Here is a 22,634-nt window from a genome sequence, read left to right on the forward strand (position 1 = left end):
CTTCTGGAGCTGCCCTTTGAACTTTTCTGTTCAGCTCTTTGACTTTTTCCATTTTTCATAATGACTCTACAAGTAAGGACAAGTTTCAAAGTCTCCTATGACATTCACTTTGATCTTTCCTTTCTTTTTTTTATCTTAATGACTTTGCTTTCTTCATGAATGATGTTCTTGATGTTACCCCACAGCTGATCAGGTCTTCTGTCATTAGTGTTCAGTGCGTCAAACCTGCCCTTGGGATTCATGTGAGATCGGCTGAACTTTGTATTTCAGTTCTTGTGAATTTTTCATTTTCTTCAACTTCAGCCTGCACTTACACATGAGCAACTGGTGGTCTCTTGTTTCACAGGCCTCCCCTGGGCTGGTTTTAGCTGCTGTTACTGAGCTTCTCCATCACTTCTTTCCACAGATGCAGTTAATTTGATTTTAGTGTATTCCATCTGGAGACGTCGAGGGGTGGTTGTTGAAAATGGTATTTGTGATGAAGTTGTTTCTTGCAAAAAAATTTTTCTAACCATTTTTTTGGGGCTCATAAAACTCTAATCATAATCCATACATATATCAATTGTATAAAACACATTTGTACATTTGTTACCCTCATCATTCTCAAAACATTTGCTGTCCACATAAACCCCTGGCATCAGCTCCTCATTTTTCCCCCTCCCTCCCCATTCCCACATCCCTCATGAACCCTTGATAATTTATAAATTGTTTTGTCATATCTCACACTGTCCGATGTCTCCCTTCACCCACTTTTCTGTTGTCTGTTCCCCAGGGAGGAGTTTATATGGGAGATCCTTATAATTGGTTCCGCCTTTCCACTCACCCTCCCTCTATCCTCCTAGTATCACCACTCTCACCACTGGTCCTGAAGGGATCATCCGTCCTTGATTCCCTGTGTTTACATTTCCTATCTGTACCAGTGTACATCATCTGGTCTAGCCAGATTTGTAAGGTAGAATTGGGATCATGGTAGTGGGTGGGGTGGAAGCATTTAGGAACTAGAGGAACATTATATATTTCATTGTTGCTATACTGCACCCTGACTGGGTCATCTTCCCACATCCCTTCTGTAAGGGGGTGTCCAGTTGCCTACAGATTGGCTTTGGGGCCCCACTCTGCACTCCCCCTCATTCACAATGATACGCTTTTTTTGTTCTTTTGTTGCCTGATACCTGATCCCTTCGACCCCTTGTGATCACACAGGCTGGTGTGCTTCCACGTGAGCTTTGTTGCTTCACAGCTAGATGGCCGCTTGTTTGTCTTCAAGCCTTTAAGACCACAGACACTATATCTTTTGATAGCCAGGGACCATCAGCTTTCTTCACCACATTTGCTTATGCACATATTTGTCTTCAGTGATCGAATCTGGGAGGTGAGTGAGCACACATGGTATGATTTTTTGTTCTTTGATGCCTGATAACTGATCCATTCGGCACCTCAGGATCACATAGGCTGGTGTGCTTCTTCCATGTGGGCTTTGTTGCTTTTGAGCTAGATGGCCGCTTGTTTACCTTCAAGTTTTTAAGACCCTAGATGCTATATCTTTTGATAGATGGCCTCCATCAGCTTTCTTCACCACATTTGCTTATACACACACTTTGTCTTCAGCGATCATGTCAGGAAGGTGAGCATCACAGAATGCCAGTTTAGTAAAACAAAATATTCTTGCATTGAGGGAGTACTTGAGTGGAGGCCCAATGTCCTTCTGCTACCTTAATACTGAAGCCATAAATATATGCACATAAATCTATTTCCCCATCCTCATATATATATGTTTACATATGTACATTTATTTAGAACTCTATAAATGCCCTTTGCCTCCTAGCTCTTTCCTCTATTTCACTTTACTTTCATCTTGTTCCACTATCATCTGCTCAGCCTGCATTTGGGTTACAGTAATTACTCTGAGTTACATTACCCTGATCCCACCCTACCAAGCCTCCTATACCCTCCCTCCTCACCACAGATTTGGATCACTTGTTGTTCCCTTGTTCCTTGGTTTGTTAACACCACTTCCTTTTCCCCCACCTCCCTTTCTCCCATGTCCCCCCAGAACTGTTCATCCCATTGTTTTCTCCTCCAGATTGTTCATCCAGCCTATCTTATTTAGACAGACATGTGGATATAATAACATGCACAAAAGCAAGACAGAGCAAAACCAAGCAACAAAAGAAAACAATAACAACAACAACAAAAAGTCAGTGACAAAAAACCCCCACAACAACAAAAACGAAAAACTTGTAGTTAGTTCAAGGCCCTTTAGGAGTGTTTTCTGGTCCAGTCTGATGGGATGTCAAGCCCTGGCCTCAAAGTCTATTTTTGGTTTTCCCTGGGGACTTCGTTGTTCTGTTCCCCTTGCTGTTCTGTTGCATGCCCTTAGTGTTTTGCCGTGGTGTGGAGGGATCAGATCAGGCGGGATTCCCACACTGTGTATCCAGTGTTGTCCCCTGTAGGGCTATGGGTCAATCAGGGACTTCATGTCTCATAGTGGGACTGGCCATATGGTCTTCTCTGTGGATTGGCTGCTCTGAGCGGGGAATATCGTTGTCAAGACTTGGTGGGCCAGCATGTGTTCCACTCTCTCTTCCTCCCCCTTTATTTGCTGCCATGTGCTCTGATCAGACATGTCCCTCTCCCTGAGCTGCAGCTTCAGTGCTGTCCTCTGAAATAAATTCTTCTGGCGGGATATAGTTGGGATCCCTCACACTTCTCCACTGGTTTCCTACTCCATGCTGGCATGTTGCATTCACATCTTGGAGCACCAGGTTGAAGTCTGGTCCCGCTTTCCCTGTGGAGATATAAACAATACCCTCCCCTTGAGTGGGTTAGTGCCCTATTCCCCCGCTGCCCATTTCTTTTTTTTTTTCTTTCTCCTCCTCCTTTTTAGTTGGCTACCATATGTATACCTGGATTTGGTCTGGCTGTTTCTTGCAAAATTCTATCATTCAGTCTCCAACTTCATTACTATCACCAACACCAATTTTCCAACTACTGTTCGTTTCTCTTTGCTTCCACCTTTTACACTCCAGTTGCCAAACATTATCAATGCATCTTGATTTCAGGTATATGCAAATCGAAGCCATGGTGAGATACCAATTCATCTCTATTAGAGGAGCTCTGGTGGTATGGTAGGTTATGCTCTGATCTCCTTATCACAAGGCCAGTGATTTAAACCCACAAGTCTCTCCATCCTGTAGGTTTACTGTGAGTTGGAATTGACTTGATGACAGTGAGTTTGAGGATTGTGTGTGTGTGTGTGTGTGTGTGTGAAAATAACTATTAACAGAAAAAAATTGAAGGAAAGCAACAAGTGTTGATGAAGATATTACTAGTAGGAATGTAAAATGGGGAAGGACCCTGCTTGTTGAAAATAATATGGTGGATTTTCAGAAAGTTAAGCATAAAATTATCAAATGACCCACCAGTTCTACTTCTAGGCATATATGGAAGACACTTCAGAGCAAAGGCTCAAACAGATACTTGTACATCAATGTTCACTTCAGTATTATTAACAATAGCCAAAAGATAGAAACATCTCAAGTATCAATCAACAAATGAATGGATAAACAAATGTGATATATACATAGAATGTAATATTATTCATAAAGAAAGATGAAGTACTGATGCATGCATGAACTTTGAGCAAATTATGCTCAAATGACGAATGTTGAAACATGCTGAAGGTAAAAACACAAAATGACCAATATATGATCCCATTTTTCCAATTCTGTGAGTGTGTTACATGAATACCTAAAATAAGCAAAGAGACAAAAGTATTGTTTGGTGCTAGAGGTTAAGGGTAGGAAGGAGTGAGCATTATTGCTGAAGGGAGTCCTAACTTTGGGTAATGAAAATTGATGATAGTGATTGCAATACAGCTGAATTATACACACAAAAATAGTTGAAATGGCAAATGTTTTCCTACAGATCTGCCCTCTCTGCCTTGAGTTGAACTTGCCCAGCATATACCCTTGGAAGCCACTGTTGAAATTGAACCTCTTTTTTTTTTTTTTAACAAATGCACAATTTAATTTATTTACTTTTAAGTGTAAATCCTTGAGGGGTACAGCATCACACGGATTCTGTGTCCAATAGCCGTAGCAGGCATGTTGCTCCGGAATTTGGCCTGAACCATGCCACTGTTTCCATGGGCATGAGTTACCTTTCCCCAGATGACTCTGGTTTTGTTAGGTTTGCCACCAGGAGTCACTGTATTGTTCTTTGCTTTGTACACCTAAGCACATCTCTTGCCTAAATAAAATTCCGTTTCATCTCGGGGTGTAAATACCTTCAATTTTAAGGAGAACTGTGTGTTCCCCCTGGTTCCATAGATCCCGTTTATAGCCAGCAAAAATGGCCTTGGACCACAGCCTTCCAGACATTTGCCGTTTATAAGTCCTGTTCCCAGCAGGTCCCCAAATTTTCAGCAACTGAAGGATCACCCACCTCCACCAGCTCCAGTATGGTGGAAAATGAACCTTTTTCTTCTTTGTGTGAGGAACCCTAATAAGACTAAGACAAGTGTGTTACTTAGAGAACTTGTCTGCAACCATCTATATCAATGTTTCTCAACCTGTGGGTCGCCACCCCTCTGGGAGTCAAATGACCTTTTCACGGGGTTCGCCTGATTCACAACAGTAGCAAATTTACAGTTATGAAGTAGTAATGCCGTGGGTCCTAGCAGCTAGGGTGGCGGGCAGAGCAGCCCCGCCAGGCAATCCAGCTTCTAGAAGGCTCTCGATGCCCCGTGGTCCGAAGGTATCCTGCAAGCGCCCTCCCCACAGCCAATTAACCTAAAAGGAAGGTCAACCGGGCCTAAGGGGCGGTGATGGAGGTACTGAAGAGGAGGGAGAGATTGTCAGCGAAACCTGCGCTGGCACCAGGAAAGGATAAAACTTCGGACAAAAAAGTGAAAGCAAAAGGAAAAAGAGGAGCAAAGGAAAAACAGGCTGAAGTAGCTAACTAAGAAGCTAAAGAAGATTTACCTGCTGAAAATGGAGAAATGAAAAACGAGGAGAGTCCAGCCTCTGCAGCGGGAGAAAAAGAAGCCAAGTCTGATTAATGTTTATCATGTCTTATCAGTGGGCCCTGTTATCCCTTCTTGTACAATCCAGAGGAATATTTTTATTAACTATTTTGTAAATGCAAGTTTTTTAGTAGCTCCAGCAACATTTTTAAGAAGAAGGAAATCCCAATTCATCCCTTTTTCTCTAAGTGTAAGTGCTTTTTGTAAAGATGTGAAATCATTTACTGGTTTTTAATTTTAGTACAACCAGAAAATAGTGGAATGTTGAATTGTGGGAAGATTTGACTGTCTTGGGTGTCAACATAACATTCCATGGGATGAGAGGACGTTTTTGTATCCCTAATACAAAACATACTTAATGGCAATTTGGAGCCACTGTCATGTATGACTTGAACATTTAAAATTTTGCTTCTACATTTGTTTTCTTAATAGAATTGTGTCTGAAAACCATTCCGTCATCATGGCTCTCGTCAGAACTGTGCGTTCTGTAAAACCTTTGGTCATGGTAGTCCAGTTTTCCTGAGAACTTTGTTACGTGCTGTGAAGGATTGAACATTTGAGTGTGTAGTATGTGTGACATTGAATTGTGAATTAGTGGGACTTAAGATGTACTAGTTTACCAGCATTTGAAGACAATGGTCCTTGATAATCTCTTTTTAAAAATTTGCCTCTAAATTTAAAGCTGGAAAGTCATTGGAATTTAGAAACAAATTTTACCTACATGTCATTTTAGGATTTTGGTACATGCATTTAGGATTGTGTACAAATTGTTCATAATGTCTCTGTACTGATCTCAAACAACCAATAAAATGCCAGTTACAAAAAAAAAAGACTGCATTGACATGGCTAAATTCTCAGGACCCTCAGTTCTTTAGGGATGGATTACAGGGTTGGTATCATTGCTCACAATGATGTATGTAGCTTATGTTGAAAAGTAAAGTTTATATTTTTGTTACCTTTTAATTCCTTTTTTCTAACCTCAAGGGACTGGATGGTACACTTCAATAATGGCTCAAACATAATGAAAACTGTGAAGATGGCAGATGACCTGGCAGTGTTCCGTTCTGTTGGATGCAGGGTCAAGACTGACACAGAAATTTCACAATAGGTTTATGACACATGTAGAAAAAGGCCTTTTTTCATCCCAAACAACATCTAGTTCCACCAGCAGCTATATGGGAGAAGGATGTGGTAATCTGCTTCTGTAAGGATTATAACTTTAGAAACAAAATGGTGCAGTTACTCTCTACCCTTTGGGGTCTCTATGCATTAGGATTTGACTTCATGGCAGTGGATTTGGTTTTTCTTAAGGCACTCTTGGTAAATGACTTGTCTCAGATCATAAAACCATCACATGGGAGAACAGAACTTAAGGTTTTCTGCTCCATATCACAAACCATCTATACTCTATTGTTTTACCCTAGCTATTTATCAAAAAGAGAAGAGAAAAGGGCATGTGATTTTGATTATGTTTGTTTTCAGGAGATTTAGTCTAAAGAACAGAGAGAGAACTTGTACTGGGCTACAGTATAAGTTCATGAGTTCAGTAGCAAGTATTATCAAATAGGCTTGTCCTCAGATCTGGTAGTTATTACAATTATACTTATGCTATTGGAACATGGCACAGATGACTGAAGATGTCCTTTACTTGGCTCAAGGAGCAGACCACTTCCTAAGTTCCGATTGTGCCAGAAATCATAGGCAACAACAACAAAAATTCATTTGACAAACATTTACTGAGTTTCTGCTTTATGCCAGGTCCTGTGCTCAGGATATAGGATTACAAATGCCCTGCTGAATCCTTTTGAGGTGCAGCCTGCGAGAGGAACAAGAGTGGACTGGAATTTCCTTGGTCAGCTTCATTTTCAGAGGAGGATATTTCTGCCCTCCAAAGTGACCATCTCCACCATTGGACCTGCAGCCCATTTCTGTCTGTCATCCCCACAGCTGTGGTTCGTTTCCATAGAGCTCTTTCTTTATAAAAGTAGTGGAGTTTTCCTTCCTTTTCCACTGGATTATTCTTCTGCTTTTCGGTCAAAGATAGGTAGTTCCTAGAAGAAATCTTTGCTTTAAAAAAAAAAGTGGGGATTAGGGCAGAGGCATGCTTTTAGAATAGTTTTTTCTTAGTTGTTGAAATAGGTACTGCTTATTGCTGAATCCTTGAGAGTATTGTTATGAGAGTTATGAACAATAAACATAAAATGCACCTATAATTTTAGTTCTACAACTAAGAGATTATAAATATTAACATTTTTGCTTCAAGAATGTTTCAGCTTTCAGGGTTTTTTTTAACTTCCTAGTAACCAATGCATATTTGTGCATGTGTGTACTCAGGTACCTGAACATGTACTTGTATACACACATACACTCACATGTGTGCACATGCACACAAATGTTAGCATTTTGCTGTCAAGCCCTGTGTAAAGTACTTTCCATGTATTCTTAGGATTCAAAAGCTATTATTACATTATAACAATCTTTTTTGCCTGTTTCTCTGGCCCCGTCTCCTGACTTCTTCATCATCTTCTTTGTGCTTTAACCATATTTTCAGTTTTGTGAAAGCAGCATGCTACTTTAGACTGTATACCCATTGTTCATTCTTTCTTATTGGGATGCTTACTTCGCCTACTGCACTGAGGTAATTATATTTACCCTACAAGTCTGCACTTAACTGTCACTTCAAGGAAGTTTCCTGACTCTTCTCACCCTTGAACTGGATTGGCTCCTATTAGTAGCTCCCCTAGAACTTTTTTTCTCTTTTGTAAAACTTTTCACATTTGTAATTATTAGTTTATCTGTCCTTTTCAATATATACTCATACCTTCTGGCTTCTTTTGTAGTCCATATAGTATATGTTCAATAACTATTTGTTATTTGATACCTTTTTGGTCCTAACTATTCACTCAGCTCCATGCTCTTGAATCACACATATGCTTCCTCTCTTTTGATGCACATTTTAAAAATGAGCTAATTTAAAACTGCCATTTCTTTCTTACTGCAAACCAGACTTCTGTCTCCCAGCCCTAAGAGTTTGGCATGAACCCTGACTCCACATTATCTTTTTGAACCAGTTCCTTGGAAGGTAGATCTAGTTTGTTTACCTGAAAAGATGACCACAATGTTTTAAATGGAAAAGGTTACAAAAGTTACATCACATACAATTTGTGATGCTATTTTCTCTAACTACCAATAGGTGTATCTGTGAAATAGCTGAGAGAGCATACTCTATACAGAATGATGTGGGGGGTGGTGTGTGTCACCTGGTATACTTTAGTTTTCTCTTTTAAAGAATTTTCCAGTGACTATTTTGTACTAAAACATGTTTACTGTGAAAAACAGTAGCCAAAAGTAAAGGCTAAAGTGCCCTCCCTATCCATTCTTTTCACTTCTGTTGCATCTGTTTCTCTCCCAGTTAATTTTCCTATAGATTTCTCTTCAGTTTTTTCCTCTCTCCCACATTATCTGGTTGGTAAACCTCCCCATATTCTTGCTTTCATTACTTCTTTCCAGAAATCAGCACTTAAAAAACGACACTCTGTTGCATTAAGTGTAAGTTTTCTACCTGGCTCACAAGCTCATCTGTGAATTTGTTCTTTTGCCTTTCTTATACAATTCTCCAGGGCTCCCTAACAGTCTGTGAACTATTTTCTTGTCCCCTATATATGCCAAATATTTTCTCTGTTCCATCTATTTATTTACAAAGTTAAATTTTTAAAGATTGCTACAAAATTATAGAAACCTTTATTAAGCAAAAATTTCAAAATGTGAAGTAATTATTTCTTGAGATATCTTCCACCTAGGTCTATACATTTCTGAAGGTGATGTTTCCCTTCACTCCAGCCCTTCCCGGAAGAAAACTGTTCTTTATTTACACCATGTCAGAACATCATTTTTGACATCCTTGAGGATGCAAATCATGTTTGCTGGTTTTTTGATATATTATTAATTGGAAGTTAATACATATCATTACATTGTTTAGTCACGTCAAGCGGAATCATACAATTGTTACCATAATCAGTTTCCATTGTGTTCTTTTAATACTGAATTTTAGAAACAAAAAGAAATTTGAAGTGGCAAGATCTGGACTGTAGGGTGGGGCTGATGAAATGCTCCTAGGCAAACCTTGCCTGCCTTCAAAGAATGAGTAGATACATTATGATAGAAACAAATTTATCAAACAAATGCAAATTTCCTGGCTTTTTCTCCCAATGCAACTTTCAATTTTCTTAGAACATCCTCCTCATCAGCTCCCATGATCACCCTGTGTCCTTTGAGAAAAATCTATTAAAATTATTCCCCTGGAGTCCCTTAGAACAGTTGCTTTATCCTTCTGATCTGACCTCTCTGCCTTGAATTGAACTGGTCCAGCTATTTTGATTGTACCTTCTTCTCTGGAACATACTGGTAAATCCAGGATTCATGTCTGGTTATGATTCTGTAAAACTATCACTTTATAAAAATTCTTTTTTTTTTTTTTAATTTTATACTTTTTTGTTGTTGTTGTTGTTGTTTATTTTTAACATTTTATTAGGGGCTCATACAACTGTTATCCCAATCCATACACACATCAATTGTGTAAAGCGCATTTGTACATCGTTTCTCAAAACATTTTCTCTCCATTTAAACCCCCGACATTAGGTCCTCATTTTTCCCCTCCCTCCCCGCTCCCCCCTCCCGCATGAGCCCTTGATAGTTTATAAATGGGTATTTTGTCATATCTTGCCCTGTCCGACGTCTCCCTTCATCCACTTTTTGGTTGTCTGTCCCCCAGGGAGGAGGTCACACACAGTTCCATGTAATTGGTTCCCTCTTCCCTGCCCATTCTCCCTTTACCCTCCCTGTTTTGCCACTCACACCACTGGTCCTATAGGGCTCATCCGTCCTGGATTCCCTGTATTTTCAGTTCCTATCTGTACCAGTGTACCTCCTCTGGTCTAGCCAGTCTTGCAAGATAGAATTCGAGTCATGGTAGTGGGAGCGGGGAGGAAACCTTTAGGAACTAGAGGAAGGCTGTATTTCTCATCATTGTTACATCGCACCCTGACTGGCTCATCTCCTCCCCGAGACCCCTCTGCAAGGGGATCTCCAGTGGCCTACTAATGTGCTTTGGATCTCCTTTATTAGCTTGATTCCTGCTTGAAATACTGATGGAAAAATAACTCAGCTAACTGTTTTTTGTGCAACATTTTTGGCACACATTGAGCCAAGATGCTCACCTGAAATAGAGAAGCAGGTGAGATCCCACCTTCAATAGCTATCTCATCAGTGATAATTCTACAATTTTTTCCATTAGCTTCTGAATTTCCATCTTAGTTTTTTCATGTATCTAAGTTGATAGTCTTCCTGCTCTTGGTACAACTTCCCAACCTTTTTAAAAAAATCATTTTATTGGGGGCTTGTACAGCTCTTTTCACAATGCATACATACATACATTCTGTCAAGCACATTTGTACATTTGCTGCCATTATCATTTTCAAAACATTTTCTTTCTACCTGAGCCCTTGGTATCAGCTCCTCAGTTTCCCCCTCCCTTCCCCACCTTCTTTCCCTCTGTCACCCTTGATAATTTATAATTTTTTTTCATGTCTTACGCTAACCGATGTCTCCCTTCATGCACTTTTCTGTTGTCCATCCCCCTGGGAGGGGGTTATAGTTAGATGGTTGTGATCGGTTCCCCTTTCTCCCCCCACCTTCCCCTCCCCCTCCTGATATTGCTGCTCTCATTATTGGTCCTGAGGGGTTTATCTGTCCTGGATTCCCTGTGTTTCCAGCTCTTACCTGTACCCATGTACATGCTCTGGTTTAGCCGGATTTGTAAGGTAGAATTGGTATCATGATAATAGGGACCAAGGTAGGAAGCATTAAAGAACTAGAGGGAATTTGTATGTTTCCTCGGTGCTATTCTGCACCCTGACTGGCTTGTCTCTTCCTTATTCCCAACCTTTTAAAAAGCATTTCAGCTATCTGAAGATTGTCTCGTGGGGCAGCATTCCCATGAATTTGCTGAAAATTTTAATAATTTGGGAAAATATGTACTTAGAGTTTTGTTTAAAATTAGATATTAGTCCTGACCTCAAAATTGTTTTTTCCCATGGTACAAAAATTATATATTTTTTAAAGGCCACTTCTGATGAGATTAGGACAAGAGTATTAACTGAGAGATCTTGTTTGCATCCAACTGATGATTGCAGAGATACATTTAAACACATATTGTTTCATATAAGCCCATGCATGTATGAACTGGAACCCTAGTAGAAATACTTTTTTACTTACTTTGGCATACTCTCACCTGCAGAAAACACATTTAAATGTAATTGTTCTTTCTATGCCAGCTAGATTTATTAAAGAGAAATTACATAGGATTTTGATGGTAGAAATAAATAATTATTCCACTGGTGTATTTAAATGACTGTAGCAAACATATATGACATGCTTGTTCAGGTGTACATTTTTCTTTCAATGTTTTTTAGAAACCTTGGAAATAATTTGTGGTTGAAAATTGCCTAGTGTGCATTTCATCCTGAAAAACAGCAAAATAGGAATAACCTTCTATGTGTCTAGCAGTATGACAGGAAGCAGACTCTTTCTGTAAAGACTATGGGATGGTACAGTTACCTGACTTTAATCTTGTTAATTCATTATCTTCTTTAGTTTTTGAGAGAACATACTTTCAAATGTGTGATATGTGCGTGGCTGCTACCATATGGTTGGTGCAGAGTATTAGGGTATTCTGGAGAGTACTCAGTTGCAGTACAAGTATGACTATACTTTTCTATACTCTGAATTGTAGAGGCAGTATCAGATGGTGGCAGAAAAGGTTGGATAATAGTTGAAAAGTAGATGCTATGAAGTATGGTTGAAGAGCAAGGAGGGGAGGAAAGTCAGTGTTATTTGATTGGCTTTGCTTTGGACTAATTAGCCTTCAGTGGCTCTTAAACATGGCTATGTAACCAACATTACCTGGTTTGCTTGTTAAAATAAGATAAATAATCTGGAGCCCTGCCTCTGCTCTATGATATGACTCAAGAATCTGTATTTTAAAAAACAACCTCTAGTGATGTCTGGTTCACAAGTGGGTTTTGGAAACACTGGCCTGAACTGTACATTTTCCCTGAATTCTTATCTTTTAGAACCTTTGATTTCTCTTTTTTATTTTTTGTCTTCCTATATCTGCACTTTCCTTCCCTTTTCAAAAATTTGGAAGGCTAAGTTGACAAGACTCATACTGCCTTATTTAGTTTGTCTTTTGCTATGGATAAGAATCTCTTTATCTCAGGCTTAACTGTATAATAAATTATTTATGAGTAAGGCCCTATTTCCCTTTCATTAATGGCTCATTTCATGTTAAGAGTATTCAGAAAGTTGATGCATTTTATTTTTTGCTAAGAAAATTGTTATGTTTCTCCCAACATCTTTTAGGTATTATGCTTGTTTGAGGGACTTGAGTTTCAAAGTTCAGATTGAATCCCTCGTCAATTTTATCAATAAAGAATATTTAAGTACATTTCAACAGTAATCACCAGGACACTTAAAAGAACGAAAATGGTATAACGATTGTTGTGGTAGCAGATTGTAGAACCAAACCAAAACCAAGCTCATTGCCATGAAGTCAATTCTGATTCATAGTGACCCTCTAGGACAGAGTTGAATTGCCTCTATGGGTTTCTGAGACTGTAAATCTTTACAGGAGTAGAAAGTCTCATTTTTCTCCTCCAGAGCACCTGGTGGTATTGAACAGCTAACCTTGCACTTAGCAGCCCAACTCATAACACACTATACTACCAGGGCTCTTTAGGTTATAGAATAGATAGCTTTTTTTATAGAATAAATAACTTTAATTTTCCTTTAGCCTTTCAAAATAGCAAAATATAAGTATATGCCTATTTGAATGTGTATAGATAGAAGCTTCAAAGGATAGGGAAAAAAATTAATGAAGATTTCTACTGGGGAAATGGGTTGCAGATGATGAATAAAAAGATTTAAGTTTTTTACTTTATATATTTTTATATTCCAACATTTAAGTCATGAACATGTAATTTTTTTTAATTTAAAAATTATGGAAACATCAGGTCCATAAGTTCAAAATCAATTCCATAATCCCAAAATTAATGTGAGAAGACCAAGGTATGTAGTTTATCTCCCTATAAAATATCACTTAAATTTAGAACATTTCATGAGAGGGGAAAACAGCTACGAAGAAATAGGCATTTACATGGCTATTAGAACTAACAAGGGCAAGAGAGGCTTTAGCCACCGTAATCAAGATTGGCAGCTCCCTCTGGGAACTAGGCAGATGCACTCTGATGACGCTGCTCTTGTTCTTCTTTGGGTTGTTTGGTCCGCAGTTTGCATTCATTGATCAGTGAGCTGATTTCAGATTCAAACCCACCGACAGCAATGAATGTTGAGTGCAGCCATCAGTGTTTATAGTTGGTGGAGTTGCCTTTGCTTTCCCCAACTCCTGGCTCTTCTTTTCTACATCAATTCTTTGAGATCTGTATCTGGTTTCTCCCTTAGAGACTCAACATCTGTAGGATTGAGGACCCACACAATAACAGATAACATTAACACCAGAGATGAAGGTTCTTAAAAGTGGCAAAACTATGGTTCAGGGAAGGAAGAAGGAGTTTCTGAGAAAGCAAGCAACTTGTAGCTCTGTGACCAGCAGGCAGTGCTTTTGCCTGTTTCTGTTTTGAAACAAAGTATGAGTGGTTTTTTTAGGCTAAATTGGCACATATTATTTTGGGGGTTAAAAGTAATAATAGTTCATGTTTTTTGAGCATTTACTATATGCTAGGAATTGTACCACGTACTTTAAATATTACCTCACTGAATTTCATAATTCCATAAAATAGTAGGCACCTTTTTTTTTTTTTTAGTAGGCACCTTTTTTTAACTCTCATTTTTATACATGAAAAAACTGAAATTCGTACACTTGGCTAAGGTCACATAACTAGTTAGAGTATTAAGCCAAGATTAATCCTAGATCTGAATCTAGAATTAGCTCTTTACTTGAATTTAACAACCATTTACTGTATATACTCGAGTATAAGCTGACCCGAGTATCAGTCGAGGCACCTAATTTTACCACAAAAACTACATTAAAAATGTGCTGAAAACCAGCTTATACACGAGTATATATGGTAAGTAATCAGAGTGGGGTTGGAAATGGTAAGGCAATACCCACTCTGAGACTGTAACTGTGCTCTGAAAACTTAACCACATGAACTGCAATTGAAGGAGGAATGTTATGAGAGCTGTGCAGATGTTGGGCAGATTTTTGGTTATTACATCTTTCCCTTCCTCCAGTTAAAATTTTGAGGTGATAGGGGAATAAAATACATAATTTTCATTTAACTCTAAAGTGAAACCTCTATTTTTTCACTTCTTTGTATATCTTCTTTATCACCAGATTGACATATTTCTAGGAGACATTTAAATATATTAGCTATAATGGAGCTATCCTTATCTTGTTAAAACAAAACACTTTTTTGCCAAAATTGCAATAAATTGTTCAAAGCACAAGAGAAATAGAATGTGGCTTTAAAAAAATTCACTGGGCCATCTTTGAGGGAAATGCGCTAGGACTTTTTTGGGTGATCTTATGAAACGTGAAGGTACAACCTGTCCTTCTGCTTCTGTGTCTGGAACTGTGTTGTCTGTAAGGACCTCAAGGTACAGTCAACGGTCAGTGGTTTTTTTTTTTTCAAATCCCAAACTCACCGACAGCGTTGAATGTTCTCTGGAGTCCTCTGAAGGTTGGATCCTGGCCCGTTGGTGGTCTTTCTTCAGTTTGTACCCATGTTCCAAGAGCTAATGAGCAGACGGACCACTGCTGGTAGAGTGTCTCACATTGTTTTTCCAGATTTAAATTTTAGTTATAAAACTGATCTGTGATCTACTGAATTTCAGGATTATGAGACTGCAGTTATTTATGCATGCAGACTCAAAGTCTGGGAAAATGGCTCTGGATGGTACCATTTTGAAATTCAAAATGTCAACTATCCAATTGTACAGGAGAATTTTAGTCACTAGAGGACAAGATAAGAAAGAAGGTAACGTGCATTTTTACATATATAAATGCAGGTTGTTAAGAATTAAATTACATATCTGACAACCTGCATTTTCCTGCTGAGAAAACTGAGTCTTAAAGAGTTGATGTGATTTGCCTAAGGTTTATAAGGTAGAACTTGAATAATAACTTCTAGACTTTGAGTCTAAAGCTCACTCTTAATGCTTCCCTCCTTTGTCCACCACAGAATTTAATGTTGAGCTAAGTCAAACATGTAAATTTCTTCAAAGAAAACTTTGTTTGTCTATAATAGTAGGTAGATCTGTAGGTGAAATGCTTCATTTGGGAAGATGAAAAAAATTGATGAACCAACTCGGATTTCACTGATATCCTCTGGTTCACTTAGTTATGAGACAGCTGTTAGTGCTAGTCTCCAGGACATCCCATAGTCAATAACAAATAACTTGAAAAATGAATTACTGATGTAGATCTTTTTAGATTTATGATAGGAAGGATCCAGGAGTGCTCAATAGTAAAAAGACTTACAGATTATTGGCTGAGTGGAATTTAATACTTGACACTTGAATGAAACCATACATTTTCTTTAAAAACCAGCTTATTTAAAAACAATTATACTTTATCAACTTATAAATGAAACAATGATACTATATAGATAAAATTTATAATAGTCAACATTATATATTTGAGATATTGGATTCTACATATTGTATGTTTGCTTGGGTGTCAGTATAAAAATCTCATCTGCACTATTTATCTTTACATTTGATGCCTACTTTCTTTTATTTAATGTTTACATTCTAAGAATTTTGGACTCTATATTTATTCACTGAAGCAATGCTATCATGAATGAAATTATTTACTGGGATTAATATTCAGTTTATGTTTATGTCAAATTTACAATTATTCGTGGAGATAGGTATACCTACCACACAGAAAATTTCGACATTGGAAGGTTTAGAAGAAAATGAATTTGGTTATTTGTCTGGCTAACTGGATAAAAGTCAGCATAAATAATAGGTGATAAATATAAATGGTTTCTATAATTTTCATTGAGGAAATAAAAATGCATGAAAACTGCGTTCCTCTCTGCTATCAGAAGGGTCACAAGGAAGGGATGAATCAACTAGGGTACACAGTATAGCACTGATTAAATACACAATATTCCTCTGGTTCTTTGAGGCTTCCTCATCCCCCCATTATCATGACCCCAGTCCTGCCTTTCACTACGGGCTAGAATGGAAGATATGCGTAGGTACAGATAAGAGATAAGAGCTCACAACACAAGTGGAATCCAGGAACAAGAATGGGAGTAGCAATACCAGGAGGGTCGGGAGAAAAGATCGTAATGATGGACACATAACACACACACACACACACACCCCGAGGGGGGAACGAACAACAGAAACCATGGGGGAAGGGAGACTGCGGTCAGTATAAGACATGAAAATAGTAATAATTTATAAAGGGGTCATGAAGGTTGGAGTGGGGAGGGAAAAAAGAGAAGCTGATACCAACAGGCTCAATAGAAAGTAAAATGTTTAGAAAATAATGATGGCAACGTAGGTACAAATATGCTTGATATAATTGACATATGGATTGTTATAAGAGCTGTAAGAGCCCCTAGTAAAATGATCTTTTAACTAAAAAAAAAAAAACCCGATATGACAAAATAATAATTTATAAATTATCAAGGGCTCATGAGGGAGGGATGAGCGGGGAGGGAAGGGAAAAATGAGGACCTAATGCCAGGGGCTTAAGTGGAAAGCAAATGTTTTGAGAATGATGAGGGCAATGAATGTACAAATGTGCTTTACACAATTGATGTATGTATGTATTGTGATAAGAGTTGTATGAGCCCCTAATAAAACGATAAAAAAACCCCCAACTATTCGTCCCCTAAACTTAGTGTTAATCTATAATTGGGAATTGTTATCATTTGTTGTGGGTATAAATAATAAAGGCTGATTATGCTCAACTTCATTTTTTGTTTCAACTTCATTTTTAAAGCAGCCAAATGGAACACATTAAAACAAAACAAAACTGAGAACTTGGTTTGACTGTAAACAGTTTACCTTTTAGCATGTTTAATTAGCTCACCCTTTGTCAAAACATTTGTTAGCTAGCTTTATTGCACTGTTACGAAAGTAAGTTGTATCTGAACAAACAAGTGAGCAACTGTTTCTTGTCTAGTGTTTAACCCCTTTAATACATTTATTTTTAAACTATCTTTCCTTGGTTTGATAATATAAAGAGGTGTCAATGAATTGCACCATTTAAACTTACTGTGTGACAAAAGACAAAACAGCAACAAAAAATTTGACTTCTACTACCTCGAGCTGTTAAATGATTATTTATAAAATACCGTTCTTTAAATTCATGATAATATAAGAGTAATGTGTCTCATAGACTGACAAGGATATAAAAGTATGAAATGTAGGATTCTGGAATGCCATAGAGATATTTCTCAATATGTTTGAGATCATAAACTTACATGACAATAAATTCTTAATTATACAATTTCTTTCATTCACTAGAATCCGTAACTCACTGCCATCAAGTGAATTCCAACTCTTAGCAACCCTATAGGAAAGACTAGGACTATTCTGCGGGGTTTCCAAGACTGTACATCTTTACGGAATCAGACAGCTTCATCTTTTTTTCCAGAGTGGCTTGTGGGCTTGAACTGCTGACCTTGTAGCTAGCAAGCAAGTACATAATTCACTATGTCACAAGGGCACCTATAAGCCCTCAACTTAGTTTTTATTTAAATCATCAAGCAAGTTTTAGGCACTCTTTTTTTTAAAATCGTTTTATTAGGGGCTTATGCAACTCATCACAATCCATACATACATCAATTGTGTAAAGCACATTTGTACATTCATTGCCCTCATCATTTTTAAAACATTTGCTCTCCACTTAAGCCCCCCGGCATCAGGTCCTCATTTTCCCCCCTGCCTCCCTGCTCCCCACTCCCTCATGTGCACTTGATAATTTATAGATTACTATTTTGTCATATCTTGCCCTGTCCGACGTCTTCTTTCATCCACTTTTATGTTGTCCGTCCCCCAGGGAGGAGGTCACATGTAGATCCTTGTAATTGGTTCCCCCTGTCCAACCCACTCTCCCTTTACACTCCCAGTATCGCCCCCTCACCACTGGTCCTGAAGGGATCATCCGCCCTGGATTCCCTGTGTTTCCAGTTCCTATCTGTACCAGTGCACATCCTCTGGTCTAGCCAGACTTGCAATTTAGAATTCAGATCATGATAGTGGAGGCGGGGAGGAAGCATTTAGGAACTGGAGGAAAGTTGTATTTTTCATTGTTGCTACATCGCACCCTGACTGGCTTGTCTCCTCCCAGAGACCCCTCTGCAAGGGTATCTCCAGTAGTTAGGCACTCTTTTAAATGAGTTTGACTTAGGGATTTTTGTACTCAATGCAAGAATAAAGCTTAAAGGTTGTTTTTTTAAATAAAAGTAGGTATTAAATAAACTGAACATTTAGTGAGCCATCCTGACTGCTTAAATTGTGATTTAGATTAGTTTCATATTTGTCAAAACTCACCATGCCATTCCCTTAAGTTTTTAACTTACCTCCTTTTCTTTTCCAGAAGTCTCACAAAATATTGAAATTTATGTCGCTTCAATTTGGGGATGCAAATGTTTTCACAGTCTACCTTTGTCTTCTGGATTATACTTGGCACCTGGAAGAAATACACATAAGGCTCAGTAGAACAATATATTTGAGTGTCTAGTGGCTAAAAAAGGAACCCTGGTTGCATAGTGGTAACAAGTTGGCCTGTGATATGCAAAGTTAATAGTTCAAAACCACCAGCCTCTCTGTAGGAGAAGGGGGTGGGTGGGATTCTACTCCTTTAAAGAGTTGTGGTCTCAGAAACGAACAGGGGCAGTTCTACCTAGTCCTCTATGGTTGCTATGAGTAAGTATTGACTATGGCAGTGAACTTTTTGGTCTGAGTAGCTAACAGGAGTCACTATCTTAAGATTGTCTGACTAGACACTTTTCCAAGCACTATACAGGGAATATCTTTAAAAATGTTTGGAATCATGTCAGCCTTGAGACACAGTTGGTTTTTTTTGTTTTTTTTAAACATTTTATTAGGGGCTCATACAACTGTTATCCCAATCCATACACCCATCAATTGTGTAAAGCACATTTGTACATCGTTTCTCAAAACATTTTCTCTCCACTTAAACCCCCGGCATTAGGTCCTCATTTTTCCCCTTCCTCCCCGCTCCCGCATGAGCCCTTGATAGTTTATAAATGGGTATTTTGTCATATCTTGCCCTGTCCAACGTCTCCCTTCACCCACTTTTCAGTTGTCTGTCCCCCAGGGAGGAGGTCACACACAGTTCCATGTAATCGGTTCCCTCTTTCCTACCCATTCTCCCTTTACCCTCCCTGTTTCGCCACTCACACCACTGGTCCTGTAGGGCTCATCCACCCTGGATTCCCTGTATTTTCAGTTCCTATCTGTTCCAGTGTACCTCCTCTGGTCTAGCCAGACTTGCAAGATCGAATTCGAGTCATGGTAGTGGGAGCAGGGAGGAAACCTTTAGGAACTAGAGGAAAGTTGTATTTCTCATCATTGTTACATCGCACCCTGAGTGGCTCATCTTCTCCCGGAGACCCCTCTGCAAGGGGATCTCCAGTGGCCTACTAATGGGCTTTGGGTCTCCACTCCACAGTCCCCCCATCATTCACTATGGTAAGATTTTTTGTTCTGATGATGCCTTATACCTGATCCCTTCGACACCTCGTGGTTGCATAGGTTGGTGTGCTTCTTCCATGTGGGCTTTGTTGCTTCTGAGCTTGATGGCCATTTGATTACCTTCAAGCCTTTAAGACCCCAGACGCTATACTTTTTGATAGCCGGGCACCATCAGCTTTCTTCGCCACATTTGCTTATGCACCCATTTGTCTTCAGTGATCCGTTCAACACCTCGTGATCACACAGGCTGATATGTTGTTCCATGTGGGCTTTGTTGCTTCTGAGCTAGATGGCTGCTTGTTTACCTTCAAGCTTTTAAGACTCCAGACGCTATATCTTTTGATAGCCGGGCACCATCAGCTTTCTTCACCACATTTGCTTATTCACCCGCTTTTTCTTCAGCGGTTGGAGACACAGTTCTTAAGTTAAAAAAATATCAACATTCATGGTCTTCTAAAACTAGCTAGAATGCTAGATTTTGGTTTCATCCTTTTTCTATATTAGTAGTATAGTCCTAGAGATCCATTCTCCTGTGGCTCTGAATGTGGGAGCCACATTCCATCAGAGTTTAATGTATCTATAGGGAACTAACTAGGCATAGACACAGCTGTTGACAAATAATGGAGATGACTTCTGTGCTGAAAGAATGATATGAAGCATACAAAGGGAGAACAGAGAAGAGATAGATGTATTAATTCTGCCTGGAGGTGCCATGTAAGAGGTATCTTACTAAGTCACATTTGATATGGGTCTTGAAGGTTTCTTGAATTTTTACTAGATACAGAAGAGAGATATTATAAATAGAGGAATGCCATGAACGGGAAATCCTAGAGGCATGAAAGTTCAGGTAATAATGAATAGTGAGATTAACCTCTGAGTGTCAGTTAACTCATCTTTAAGATACAGGATAAATAACTCATGCCTTTTATACACACACAACTATGACAATCAAATGAAGTTATGCATGTCAACCACAAAAACCAAACTCACTACCATTGAGTTGATGTCAACTTATAGTGACCCTAGACTGTCACACTTTACAGAAGTAGAAAATCTCATCTTTCTGCTTTGGAGTGAGCACATTGATAGTTTCGAACTGCAGGGTTATGGTTAGCAGCCCAATGCGCAACCTTATGTAGTCACCAGGGCTCCTGTGCATGTGAAAGTAGCATGCAAATCAAATTCTACTCTCCTATTGCTCTTGTTTTATATGTGCTAAAATATAATATACACATTATTTTAGGCTTTCATTTTTTTATTCCATTCTTTAAAATGACCATTTTAATTTTTCCATAGGCTAAATTACTTGAGAAATAGTATTATAGGATAGTAAAGACCACAGATTTTGATGTCAGAATTTTAACTTTGTAGCTTACTAGTTGTATGACCTTAGGCAAATTATTTTACCTGTTATCTCATCTATAAAATGGAGATAATATCTATATCACAGGAATGTTGTGAATACTAAATGAATTTATGCAAAATTTTTAGAGCAGCTCTCAACACTTGTTAAAAGCTATATATCTTAATTATATGTTACATTAACATTTAAATTGTTAAAAATAAATTACAATAATAATTATTTACATGTTACAAAGTAAAATTGCATACTTTCCCCTGAATTTGGCTTCTGTCCCCATACATCAAAATAAAAATTTGTTTTTTGTTTTATTTTAAAAAATCTTTGACTAGCTCTAGTGCACCATATATGTACCTATATATATATTTTAAGGAGTGTTAGTGGCACAATGATAAGCCTTTGGCTGTTAACAAAAAAGTTGGTGTTAACCGATTACAAGGATCTACATGTAACCTTCTCTCTGGGGTATGTACAACAGAAAAGTGGGTGAAGGGAGACGTTGGACAGTGTAAGACATGACAAAATAATAATTATAAATTATCAAGGGTTCATGAGGGAGAGGGGAGCGGGGAGGGAGGGGGGAAAATGAGGAGCTGATACCAAGGGCTTAAGTGGAGAGCAAATATTTTGAGGATGATGAGGGCAACGAATGTACAAATGTCCTTGACAACAATTGATGTATGTATGGATTATGGTAAGAGTTGTATGAGACCCCCAATAAAATAAAAAAAATCATACCAAAAAAAGTTGGTGTTTTGAACTCCCCCAGTGGTTCCTCTGAATTAAAGACCTGGTGATATGCTGTCATAAAGATTATATCTTAGAAAGCTTTATGAGGCAGTTTTGTGTCAAGTGGGATGGCTATGAATCAAAATTGCCTAAATAGCACTAGCAGCAACATATATGTATTTTAAAGAAAAACTTTAATGCACTTGTCAATTTCTTTGTGATCTTAGTAAGATTTTTATCCTCTATAAGCTTCAGTTTCCTCAATCTGTAATGGTAGAATTTTATTACTTATACTGATTTTGAGAATTATGTTAAAAATTTTTTTTAATTCTTTAGAGAGTTTTGGATTCTTTCCCTAAATACATGCATATAAACACAATATTTTGAAAACAATTTCAGATGTTAGAGAATTCAAGAATGTATTAATAGTTTCCTTGGGGGTTCAGTCTTGGAACTTCAGATTAAAAAAAAAATTCTAATCAGGACTCAGATTTTTCATTTTAGTTTTGTCACTGGTTTAATTTTATTACTTTTGAAAGTGTAGAGCGCTGTCTTATTATCATCTTTCCCCATGCTGTAACCAACAATGAAGGGCAATAGTTATTTAGACTTTACTATGTGCCATACTAATTACAGATACAAAACATTAATTAGTAACTTTGTGCTTTTATATATATATATATGTGTGTGTGTGTGTGTGTGTGTGTTCAAAAATAAGTTTCCACCCAACTTGCTCAATCTTAATCCAAGCAGTAG

At 38.1% G+C, this 22,634-nt stretch overlaps 1 protein-coding gene, 1 long non-coding RNA gene and 2 pseudogenes across 2 annotated transcripts in view; 2 read left to right on the forward strand and 2 right to left on the reverse strand.

Annotated features, from left to right (window-relative positions):
- NR6A1 (nuclear receptor subfamily 6 group A member 1) overlaps nucleotides 1–22,634 on the forward strand; it is a 232,504-nt gene that overhangs the window by 55,430 nt on the left and 154,440 nt on the right. The window lies entirely within an intron of this gene.
- LOC105979843 lies at nucleotides 4,043–4,428 on the reverse strand (annotated as a pseudogene).
- Nucleotides 4,793–5,062, forward strand: LOC115869653 (annotated as a pseudogene).
- LOC123521668 overlaps nucleotides 6,747–22,634 on the reverse strand; it is a 51,181-nt gene continuing 35,293 nt past the window's right edge. The window contains exons 2-3 of the long non-coding RNA XR_006680055.1: nucleotides 18,652–18,761; nucleotides 6,747–7,093 (exon numbers count right to left, since the gene is read on the reverse strand). This is a non-coding gene — a long non-coding RNA (uncharacterized LOC123521668). The remainder of the gene's footprint in view (nucleotides 7,094–18,651; nucleotides 18,762–22,634) is intronic.

The sequence above is a fragment of the Echinops telfairi genome, unplaced genomic scaffold (assembly GCF_000313985.2).
Source record: "Echinops telfairi isolate 266 unplaced genomic scaffold, ASM31398v2 ScPeMD7_32;HRSCAF=126, whole genome shotgun sequence".
NCBI lineage: Eukaryota > Metazoa > Chordata > Mammalia > Afrosoricida > Tenrecidae > Echinops > Echinops telfairi.